Source organism: Heterocephalus glaber, unplaced genomic scaffold, assembly GCF_053883595.1.
Source record: "Heterocephalus glaber isolate CG9 unplaced genomic scaffold, H.glaber_assembly_v1.0 deba00001733, whole genome shotgun sequence".
Lineage (NCBI taxonomy): Eukaryota > Metazoa > Chordata > Mammalia > Rodentia > Bathyergidae > Heterocephalus > Heterocephalus glaber.
The window spans coordinates 5,581,789-5,594,086 of NW_028258444.1; the positions used below are offsets into that span (position 1 = coordinate 5,581,789).

Sequence of the window (12,298 nt, forward strand, 5' to 3'; positions counted from 1 at the left end):
GTTTGTTTTGGTACCAGGGATTGAACTTGGGACCTTGCGCTTGTGAGGCAGGCAGAGGAACCACCGAGCTAAATCCCCAGCCCTATTCATTTGTTTTTTGCCTGAGGTGGATGCCAGGTTGATTCAGCAACATTTATTGGAAACACTGGGCTTTGCTCTCTGATTTCAGTGGCAACTTTTTTTTTTTTTGGTACCGGGGATCGAACTTGGGACCTTGCGCTTGCGAGGCAGGCAGTGGTGCCACTGAGCTAAATCCCCGGCCCTCAGTGGCAACTTTGTGACCTCTACTGTTTTGATAGAGAATTCTGACATTTTCAGTATCTCAGGTAGCCCAAATTCTTTCCATAGTTTTATTTAAATCATCTCATGTTTTCTATTTCACACCACCTCACCTAGTACAGTGCATTTAGAGAAAGAGTGAATTCACTATAAGAATGAGAATTTGTTGGCCACGGGAAGGTTTTTACCAGTAGTGTGGCAGTAGCTGAGGAGTTGTGTTACACATTTCTGCAGGAGAAGGAGGAGGACAGGGCTTTGCGTTGTTGGATGGAAGAAGTTGGTGATTTCTAGGTGAAGGCTTCCTGGAGGTGCTTTGCTGTGGACTCTTCTGAGGATTACAGCGGTCCTCCTGAACTGACAGCAGGTGCCCAGAGCTTCTGGTCAGAGAGTCCGTTACTGCACTCCCCTGAGCTCCACGTGTGCTCTGGGCACGCTGTTCAGTAACCTGCATACATAGAGTTCCTTCCTTGTCTGTGGAGTTTCACTGATTTCTCTCAGTAACTGATCTTATTTTTAAGTACGCAAAAGACTAAACTTCCTGAAAGGATATTTGGTTCATGATGAAGTAATGGACGTTAGAAGGCCTGGCTATAAAAAATAAAGCGATTAGCCTGGAATAAGCACTAGCCATGTATTAGAAAGTTTAAAAACCAATGATCTAAGCATCTACCTATGAATTTAGAGAAAGAGCAAATTAAATTCAAAGTAGAAGGAAAATAATGATAAACATAAAAACAAAAGGTATATGAGACAAATGAAAGAAATGAAAAGTCATTTCTTTGAAAAGTTTAATACATTGATAAATCCCTATAGAAACTGATTGGAATTGAGAGAAGACAAGTCTAGTATCAGGATTCTACGTACAGGATTGTAAATGATTTTGGGGGATGACTTTATACCAATAAAATTCTACAAATTACACAAAATAGACAAATTCTTTTAAAAAATGCTTAGCAAAATAATACAGAAGAAAAGATAGAAAATTCAAATAGCCATACATCTACTAAATACATCAGATTTGCAGTTTAAAATCTACCCACAAATAATGCCGATATCTTAGACTGTAAGGTCCACGAGGGCAAGGAATACGCTGGTCCTTCTGTCTCTGTCTCTAACCCACAGTGACAAGGATTAAACCTGGGGCCTTTATACTGAGCTACATTCCCCAGCCCTTTTTTATTTATTTTAAGACAGGGTCCCACTAAGTTGTCCAGGTTGGTCCTCCTGTCTCAGCCTGCCAGAGTGCTGGGATTATAGGTCTGGACCACCACACTGGGTGTCAGGCCTCTTGATTATCTGCAACTGGCATGAAATTCTTGACAAGTGTTTGTTGCATAGAATTGAATGACATGGCACCAAGTAGAGACGTTCTTTTCCCTCGGAAAACCTATTTTTTAACTATCCTTCCTTGGTTATGAACATTTGATCTTCTCTTTAAATGCTTTTTAGAAAATGTATGTCCCTACTGATATAAAAAAGCTTCAATGCCTTGTGTTTTTTGAAACCATATATGAGTAGGAATGCCTCGGGTTTCCTTGGTGAGTGAATAAATCACAATGGGTGTACAAGTGGGCCATTTTCCCAGATGTGCTATTGTAACTTGAAATCATACATCCTGCTCTTGGAAGAGTTATACCAAAAGTAACATTGATCCTCTTTCGAGTGATGGCAGTTAATTTTTTTGGCCTAGGGGCAGGAAACAGGGGAGTCAGTGTGTGTGTGTGTGTGTGTGTGTGTGTGTGTGCGCGCGTGTGTGTGTGCGTGTGTGTGAGCATGCGTACGTGTGCAAGTGCGTACAGTTCTATCTGACACTGTATTGTGTTCTTTCTATTGAGCACTGAGTTGTCCATTTTTAAAAGAAAGAGCCAAATTAGAGCATCCCATTTGCTTGTTAAAATTTTTAAGTTTCGTCCAGTGACAATCATTATTCAGCTGATGGTTGAAAATTCTCTAAAGTGAACGGCATTTAGGAGATTGTTAGAAACCTTTTTAGAAGTCTGGAAGTGTCTCTGAATATTGAATTAGCTTAACCTTAACCTACGGGAGAAAGCTGTACATTTGCTGAGAATAAAGAGGGCTGCTTTGAATCAGGAGGAAGTCTTCTTAGGCAGAGAGTTTGTTTATTTAATGAAACTTGAAATTAATGTACTGACATTTATTGGACTGTTAGAGAAATTATGTTCCTGAGCAATGGCAATTTCTATAAAATAAAAATTAAGTAGCTCAATTATACATCAAAGTCTTCTTTTAAATTCTGACTACCTGACATGATTGAGAAAAAATGAAGCAGACTCTTCTGCTGAAATGACTTCATAAAATTTCTTACCAATTACACTATTCAGAAAGATCCCAATCCCATGTCTCACACAGTAGCACATACAATACGCTGTTTCTGCAAGCGTGAATACTTGTGATTTCTATGAGTGTCCACGTTCTGTGGTCACCTCCTGGGTAAGCTGTGGTGGTGTCATCCAGGCTTAGCATTGTCTGCATTCTCTGCTGCCCGCCCCCCCTTTTCAGTTGTTTCTTCAACGAAGATTTAAGGAGCAACTACTGTGTGCCATGAGAGACGATGCCCAGTGATAAACAAGAAGTCCCTGTCCTCATGGATTTTTACCTTCTGGGGTGGGAACCAGCAAGTGAAATGAATGAAAAAGAAACATCCAGTAGAGTATTGAGCAGCCATAAGTGCTGTCTTTGTACTTTTAACTACCAAGATATTTAGCTGCTTTTTGTATTCTCAGAGATAGATGAGAAGATCCTATCCTGTCCAGTCAAGGGTCCCATGTCTGAATTGACAGCTTCCGATTTGCCAATGAACTGGTCTATAATGTCTAAACACACTTGCGTGTGGTATCTGTTGTCATGAACATTTGTTAGTCTTCCCTGATGGATTGGAGGTGCTAGCGGAAAACACAGAGGAGTGGTTGGAGATGGGACTGGAGAATCAGGGCTGGTTGTGTCTGGGCCCGGGAGAGAGGGGTGTCACAGGGTGTGTCAGCTCTCAGAGAAGGTGAGGTATGAGGACTTCGGGTGGCCTGACAAGCCTGTGTGGGCCCTCATGGAGTAGAATCCCACGGGTGCTGGGCAGACAGAAAGCTGAGGAGGGACCAGGAGGTGAGGGGTGGCTGCAGTGGCTGAGACTCCTCACCTTTGTGAAATAGAGGAGTGAGATTGGAGCTGGTCGGGCATATGAAGGGAGCAGAGTTGTTTGCTGTTTTGTTTTATTCATTTTCTATCTCTTCTGTGGGTTTTTTCCATAGCAGGAAGTCATTGTTTGCCACATTTGGCTCCCAGGGTGAATGGCTGTCCTTCCCACTACCCCTTCTTACAGCTGTAGACTTTTCCAGGGATTCAGAGGCGGTACCTTCTGTCTCTCTGATCTTCCTGAGAGCAGGGTGCCGGATGTTTGGCCTGGCTCTTGGAGGGAGGCCTCAAGTCACCTGAGGAGGAGTCATGGGGGAGAGTTTTTATCAGGGTGCCTGTCCAGCCCATGTCAGCGAGACTGTGAATATGATGTGCCCATGTGCCTGGGTTATGCTCTGGTTACCCCACAAGAACCCATGGCCTTTAGGACTTGAAATGTGCAAAGCAGAGTCTTGAGCTTTGTGGAACTCAACCCCAGACCCCTGTACCTGCACACATGCCCACCTCACACCCCTCGCACACATACCACTGCTACATAAGTCACACACACTCCACCTACACAACACACATTCCTTCTATACCCAGTTTCAAATCTGGGCACCTTCAGATATGCACAGTAGACACACCTGATTCTTTGGCTCCAGGGACCCTGCAAAGTTTGACTTCTCTCTTCAATACTTTCCTCTTCATGGGGTTTGGACTTCGTAAGGCCCCACAGGAGACTGCAAATAAATCCCTAGGTATCAACAATAAAGATTCAACAGATCGTTTAGTTTTGCCCAGTTTGCCTTTTCTCCTTACAAATGAAACAGGAATGAAAGTGTAGGTTTGCTCCAAAGCTGGCATGGTTTGGTCCTATAGGTTTTTGTTTTGTTTTAAGACAGGGTCTTGCTTTGTCGCTCAGGCTGGCCCCAAATTCCTGGGCTCAAGTGATCTTCCTATCTCAGCCTCTCCAGGAGCTGGCTACAGGCATGCAACACTGTGCCTGGATCTAGGCTATTTTTTCAGCTGCAAGGATTAACTGTTCAGCCTTAACTTTTAAGCAGACAAAACCTAAGTTTTCATCATTTTCATTCTGGTTTTATCTCAGCCCTACAACACCAGTGAGAAGGTTCCTAATGCTTGAGACATTTATCTGTGTGGTGTATCTTTGCTGCTTGGCAAATGTTTTACTTATTGGCTCCTCCCTTTACAACAAGAATAAAAGTCTTTGTTTCTCAGATGTATTAAAATCTCACCAAGAGAAGGGTAATGGCTGCTATGGTCAATGGAGTGTAGAATGGAACTTTGCAAGTTGTAGAACACAACCCAGATCACATTTCTAGAGCATTCTTTATTTGTAGCTTCTTTTCTTTGTTATACTTTCTTAGAAATATTTTAGATGTTAATACTTTGACATGTTATGCACAGGTGTTCCTTGTAGCTTCTTCACTTTCCTATACTTCAGAATTCTTAGACAAAGTAATTTAAAAATCTAGATTCCAAATGAATGAGTTCTTCTTGAAAAATATAGATGAGGATTAAAAGTATGGAAGGTAGCAGGGTTGGACCCAGGGGCTCAATAATCCTACCCTCCAACCCCTCCTGCACTTTAGAACCAGCATTAAGGTTTTGGAGGGAGCAGGAATGTTACTCTCATGAAGATGTTAACAAATACCTTATGGTGTGAGGACACAAATCTCGTCACTCAGCCGACTGAGGCACCACTGTTCCTCTTCAGTGGGAAAGCACCCCAGGGGCACAGGTACATGTGGGGTGGAGTGCTTGCTCAAGATGGTTGAACTTTGAGGGCCAAGAGCTCGTCCTCCAAGATCACGGTTGTAGACTTACTCTGCCCAGTGTTTGTTGCTTTCTTTGCAGTGTGGGGACCAGAGCAGGTTGTGGACTCACAGAAACTTCTCTGACCCATGAACCACCTCAGAAGAATGATGGGCGATTTAAACAAACAAACAAACAAACAAGCACACCAAATAAATGCTGTTATCCCATCAGGGCCCACCCACAGGGCCCATGAAAAGCTAAGACTCTTCCTCTTTCTCCCTGCATACTGAGCAGAAAAGTTCAGCTTATTTCAGTGTATTTCCTTTTGCTTATAAGATACTCTGTACCCTACAAACACACTTTTGTCATTCATGTAAAATTGATTGCACAATTTTAAAATGCTCAAATTAAAAAAAAACCCTCATAGATTAACCCAAAATATAGAACTCATGGAAACTCAGGGATAGGATGTAAGGAAGCATCCCCTCTTAGACATTCCTGAGTTTTGTCCATGTCTGTGAGTAGAACTACCAGGGTGTGCTCGCCTGCAGGATGCAGGTGCCTCTGTGAGCCTGGCCCATCACGCCTGCCTATGCGCACTGCTGGAAACTGTGGTGGGCAGTTTCTATTGGGAGAGAAATACACCTTCAGCCTTTGTCACTCCTGCTCCTTTCTCCTTTCTCAGGCTGAGAGTGAGCCCTGCCTGCTCCAACCTCCCTCTCCTTATTTTGCAGCCAAAGTGACTGGAGCTGTCCCAGATCACCCCTCATTCTGTGATGGAGGTGCACAGGGCCACAGTGTGGATGCCCTGCCCTGCCATCCAGGTGGCTCAGTGAGACTCGGGCCGCCATGGCCAGCCCCAGGGGTGCTGCTTCAGGGAAACCAGCACCATCTACCCAACACAGTGCCAAATGCCACCTCCGGGTGTTCCCAGTTTTCATTTTAGGTGTACTGTATTTCTTTCCATGAGTCATATGTTTCCAGAGCTGAGAGGTTAGTGAGCACTGTGATAACAAGCTGGTGGAAATCAGTGTGGGAGAGGAAGTGCAGGTGTGTAGTGTGATCCTGTGGTGAGAGACAGCTCAGGGCCCGGCAGGCCCCTACATGCCATTATTAAGTAGCGGTAGTGAAGAGTAGAATAAAAACACTGTATTGCATTTTCTTGTAATGATTTTGTGTTCTGTTTCAAATGGTGCCAAGTAGCTAGGTCAGAAATACCTATTAAGTTGTTTGTATACAACTCGTTAACAAAAAGAGCTCTCAGGGATTTCTCTTAGCCTGCAAATTACTGAGATGCTAAGGACACCAAGGTTTGGGAACCTGTGACTTCAGATCCGTTCCTGGATAAAGCCTGTAACCAAGGAAAAAACAGCGGTGAAGGACACCGGGTGCTTGGTGGTGAATGGAGGTAGAGCTACAGTTCCAAGCAGATATAGCAGTGGCCACAGCAGGGATCCAGGAAGCGTGGCTGCCTGCCCTGTGTTTGGAGAAATTAAGCTGGTAGACTTCTTTGCTTCCAACTCCTCTTCACCCTGAGCAGCTGTGGGGCCCACTAGCTCTCGGTCAGGCCTCCTTATTCTTCCCACCCTTAGCAGATCTTGGCAGTGCCAGTGGAGTCACTGAGACGGAGGCGATGCCCAGTACCCAGCTGTGACCTGGAGCTGGAGAGGACCTGGCTACTCTTCACTGACCTTTCTTCATCTGCTGTTTTCCTTTCTGAGTAATTAATTCCCCCAGTACCAAGTTCCTAGAAACAATGAGGCAAGGTCTTTTTCATTTTTTCATTGTCTCAATAGGTAGTAGGTCCACTCAAGAACCTAGGGGAGCAAACATTTTAAAACATGTGTAGGAGGAATAAATATTATTTTTAGAAAATTGTAATTTATGATGTTAAAATTTTTGGAAAGAAGGGAAGTGTCACCAGTGTTTCTTCCTCACAACCACCCTTCACACTTTGAAGCCAAGGCCTGTGTTCCTGACTGTGTTCTTCTGTCATTGCAAATGTGTGGCGTCTGTTCATGGTCAGTATTCAGCTTTGTGCTGTTCCCTTAGTGTCTAGGAGGTAGTGTGTCATAGTGACTTAGACCCAGACAGACGAGGTCCTCGTCTTGGTGGTGAGACCCAGGCAAAGAGCTCAAATTCTGTGTCTCAGTTTCCATACCTAAAACATGAGAAGATGAAGAATACCTACTCCCTAATCCCTGGAAATACTTCCAAGTCCTCATTATAGTGCCTAGCCCACACTAAGAACTCAATAAATAGTACATTATTTTTTTTTTGATACTGGGGATCAAACTCGGGACCTTTTACTTGCGAGGCAGGTGGCAGAATCACTGAGCTAAATCCCTGGCCCAATAGTACATTATTAATAATATAAGAAACATCTCCCCTTTTACCATGTAGTCTTAGTGAGTGTATTTTAATAGCTGCCTCACGGTTTATAGTTATTACATCATTGGCTTAATTGCTCTTCTAATGCTAGTTCTCAGGTAACCTCTAGATTTGTACTAGGAGAAGAGCTGTGTGACACATTCCTTTATCCTTGCAGCATATTTGGTGCTCACCATGCCCAGGGACCTTTGCTCAGCACTGGGGACACAGAGTTCTGAGTGGCCCAGGGCCTGGCCCTGAGAAGCTTGCAGGCTGCATGGGAGATGAATGCCAAGTACCTTTGGCCTGTAGTAAAGCCCTGTGGCTGTCCACGGTATGGAGAAAGCTCAAGGAGAGGACGTCATGCCCTGCTCTCAGGGAGCTCAGGGGAGCAGGAGAGGACTGTGGGAGGTGAGCTGGTGTCTGAATGGAGGTGGGGAGCAGGTGAGTAAGGCCGTCACTCATCAGACTGTTGGAACTTTGACCTCAGTGTGCTGGGAAAGCTGGCTTGGAGAAGAGGACGAACCTCATCTGCCTGCCTAGGCTTGTGTGGCCTGTAGGGGGCAAGGTGGAGGCAGATTCCCACTCAGAATGAATGCAGTAGGAATCCAGGTGTGAGAGGACCTGTCCTGGGCCAGGTTGCAGTGGGAGAGAGGTGGCCAGATTTGAAGAAGCAGCCACCACATGCAGGCAGACAGGCTCCCAGGGCTCAGACTGAGTGACAGGAAGGCCGGGGTTGCCATTTCCAAAATCATGAAAGAACTTGAGAGAGGAAAAAGCAGGAGCTGCATTTTGCAGTGTTAGTAGGCGGAGGTTATTCAGAAGGCAGGTGATGTATGAAATGCAGAGGGACATGGGCTTGTCCTGGAGTCACAGGTCTGGGAAGTGTGAGTCTGTGGTATTGATACCATGTGTAAAAGCTTGATGCAGTTAGTGCCTTTACCCATTACTGTTGTTGCTTCTCTTATGTAGGATTTTCTTTGGTTCTTCTATCTTTTCTTTGGAAAATCCAAATAAATTTCACTTCGCTAAATTTCTTTTTACATAAATATGTTGGAAATTTTACAAAATGACTACTTATTTGGTAAATTGAGATGCCTTGGCATCTTTAAAAAGGATCTTTTTATCCTTCAACACAGTTTGTCTCTTCATTTAGCTTTTCTTTATTTCTCCTAGTTAGTAAGTTAGGAGCTCACATATAGTTCTTGACAATCCATTCCCAGGTGTTATATACTTTTTTGTTCTCATCATTAATAAACACAATCTTACTGCTAGTTTAATGGCTATTGCTCTTATAAAGGAATTGTTTTGATATATTTGGTTACTTCATTGAACCTCTGATACTATAAGTAATGTTACTTTTTTCCTTTTGATAAGAATAGAATAATAAAGTAATAGTTCTTTTTCCTTTTCATATTTGTATCACATTCCTTGTTAGAGCTAGGAAAGAACTCTGGAGTTTAAGATAGGGAATGATTATTAAGTAAGGAGTCGGTTAATACTTAAAAGTCCAGTCATAGTATGTATTTTTGTTTTCTTTTTAGGCTTATCCAGAATTTATGTTGAGGGATATTTTGAATGATGATAGTTTATATTTTAGAGATGTGGATTACCTCTAGTAGCTGGTTTTTGTTTGTTATATTTGATTTTCAATCATTTTTATCTTTCAAGTACTTAGTCTCTGACTCCTGGGTGATGACCAACAGTGGTTTGTTTGCTGGATCTGCATTTAATCTTCATAAATGCAGAGACAAACCCAGATGGTATACAACCAAGAGACTTCAAGCTTATAGTTGAGTACAGCTCTAGATGAAACCTTCAATATGAAATCTTATCCTTCTCCCTTCCTTCAATACTGTAAAAATGAATTTACACAAGTTTTCTTCTTAGAGTCAATTTTGAAAACTTTACTTTTTTCAAACTTTCTCTATCAGAATGTTCTTTATTATTATTATATTTATTCATGTTAATACCATATGATGATGGAGTTTGTTTTGGAAGCTGGCACATGCACCAAAGTATTTTTATACATTTAAATATATTTGTTTTTAAAATCCTTAAAATATAAACCAGTTTTCTGTTCTGAGCTAGTTGCAAATCAGAAAACAACTTGCTGTTGCAGTTTAGAGTTCTAGAATGCTTTATCCTGACTTTGCAAGTTAACTTTCAAATTTTCCTTTCTGTTTGTCAAGTTAAGTCCGTGACCTTTGTCCTTAAATGAGAAATCTGCACTATCTGAAACATTAGGTCTTTGACCACCAAGCGGGAGTTTGTGGAAAGCTTTTAGCTGGGCTGCCTTGCCTTGTTTAAATAGCCAAACACCTGCTAGGCAAGCCTTGGGCGTGTGAGTGGCTATGTGTGTTCCTTCCTTTAGGATCTGCAGAGCTGAAGCACAAAGAGAGCGATTGTTACCCAATAAGCAGGAGTCACACACTTCTACCAATCGCCTTAGGAGGGCTGGTTACCATGGAACCCACCATCTGTTCCCTCCCCACCACCGGAATGTGATTATCCTTGTTGGGCTGGGGCTGCCGTGAGTGAGCTGCCAGGCTGGGTGAGAGGATCTGCGATGGACTGGGGCGAGGCGCCGAAGCACTCGGCTCCCCGGAGGGGCAAGTGAGGGGAGTTGGTTTGTGACTTCTGGCTGCAGGATTGATTCTGCTTTCCTAGGGTGAGTACGGTGCAGCTGTGTCCGGCTGTCACTGTGTGGCTGGGCTTTCTCTCCATGTGGCTGGAGAAGAGCTCTCAGCCTCCAGCTTGCATACTTGTCTTGCGTTAGCTTTAAGCAGTTCTGTGATGTCCTCACAATTGCATTTGTATTGGAAAATGAAGGAATTACCCGTTAATCTTAAAAAAAAAAATTTTCTGTCTGTGAAATTGTTTTATGACCTCTGCAAGTGGTAAAGAGACAGTCGTTTTTAATGGTCTCAAAAAATTGCACCAGTATTCTTGCAGAAATACGCCCAGAACCACAACGTGTTCAATGTCTGGTCTTATTATTTGAAAAAGGTCTCTCAGGTCAGGGGCGTTTGTAGGTTATGATTCAGTTAGTGACTATCCAGCTCCACAGGATTGGCGACCATTACTAGGTCATGTTGAAATGTGATGTTTATGCAGTTTTATTTTGCAATATTTTACACAAGTTTCAAGGGCCCAGAGCATGTGGAAACAAATGTCACAGCCCTAACTGCGCAGGCTCCCTGATAAAGGAAGGGGCAAACCAGGAAGGTCGCCTCTGCTTCAAGGACTTCCTTTGTTTTTCTATTTCAATAGCCCCTTAAAGTGTGTGCTACATCTTGTGAGCAGAAGGAGATTTGGGTCCTAACAAATGGATGCCTGGCATTTTTCTGGGTAGCTGAGAGGTTGGTAGCTCAAACAAGGGACTACTATGTCTTTTGTAAGGCAGCATTGTATACCCTTCCCCAAAACTGTGCCCTAAAATATAAAAGAGAAAAGCAAAAAGACTGCTGTCTACACTCTGGATGCTGCTTTTGTGTAGTTTTTCTCCCGTTTACACCACAACCCCATGCCCTTGGAGTCATGCCGGGGCTGCCATTTTCCTGTGCAGGAGGAAGGGCTTTGCTTGAGCAGATTCAGCCGTGATCGTGCCCGGTGCATGTCTTGGACATGCATGCCAGGGGGGCAAAGGCTGACCAGAGAGCCTCAGGAGCACATTGCCCATAGGCCCTCATTGTGTGAGCTTTAGAGAATGGTGGTATAAAATTTAGTCACCTCATCTTGGCCAAGGACTCACATTCTTACTTTAAGAATAGGTTTTTAGGCCTGGTGGTTATTTGTGGATTCTTGGTCTGAATTGTAGTTGACTTTTAGAATTCTTATCTTCTGTACCTATTGATCTATATATTTTTAAATAAGCAGAATTACATTAATTACATACTATCTCTAAGAAAGATCCCCTTTTTCTTTCAGTAACAGAAATATGCCTCCCTTAACATTTCCTTAACACCATTTGAGATATTTTCAAGATAATCTTGTACTATGGGGATAAAATTCCCATAAAACCCAGTCATTCATAAGCACTATAAGGCTTGGAAGGAAGTGAGCTAATTTAACAAGCATCGTGTGTTCATGTGGCTTTAATTACCACAAATCTTCTTGAAACCCAAAACTTTTGAATGAATGGGTGTAAAGGTGTGGTGTCCTTGTGCCTAAAATGTGGTTACTAAGGCCCTGGAGGTGAGCTAAATAAATCTGTACACTTCTTCTGTGCTGGAGTGTTTGTGAATATGCTTGCTGTTTTTACTATTACTGAGTTAAAGTTACACGATTGCATTTTTAAGTGAAAGTTAAACTGTACCGCTAGCATTTTATGGTGGTTGGCAGGTACTTAGTCACTTATTTTTACTCAAAAGCATATTTATTAATATGCTCCTTGTTGGAGTTTCTAGAGGACCAAGTAATTAAACCACAGACTTGTTCAGAAAGCTTTGGTCCTTGGCCACCAACTAAAAACTTGGTGCTTCTTGAGGGTGACCCCTCACCAGAATTGGGTGGCAGAAGCACTGTGACCCAGCCAGGAGAACCGGGGACAGAGTGTGTGTCCTGGGACCCACTCGCACAAATGTGGGTTTGGATCTGGGGAGATGTTTGCTCCCTTTGCCATCCTTCTTTGGCGAGACCCAGTGCTCCTTGTAGTTTGTGTTGGGAGCTGATGGTGTGCTAGAAGTGCAGGTCTGCCGTGGATGCAGCTGGCAGTGGAGCTCGCTACCTTCACATGGAT

The 12,298-nt window shown here is 43.3% G+C and overlaps 1 protein-coding gene across 5 annotated transcripts in view; it reads left to right on the forward strand.

The window, feature by feature from the left end:
- Positions 1-12,298, forward strand: part of Fgd4 (FYVE, RhoGEF and PH domain containing 4) — a 227,235-nt gene that overhangs the window by 92,547 nt on the left and 122,390 nt on the right. Inside the window, exon 1 of one of the 5 annotated variants that reach the window (XM_021236543.2) lies at positions 9,822-10,228. The exons of 3 other annotated variants lie outside the window; for them this stretch is intronic. The gene's annotated coding sequence lies outside the window, so the exon portion shown is untranslated. Of the gene's footprint in view, positions 1-9,821; positions 10,229-12,298 lie in introns of those variants that run through there. One more of the 5 variants, XM_013075927.3, reaches the window with a different exon arrangement.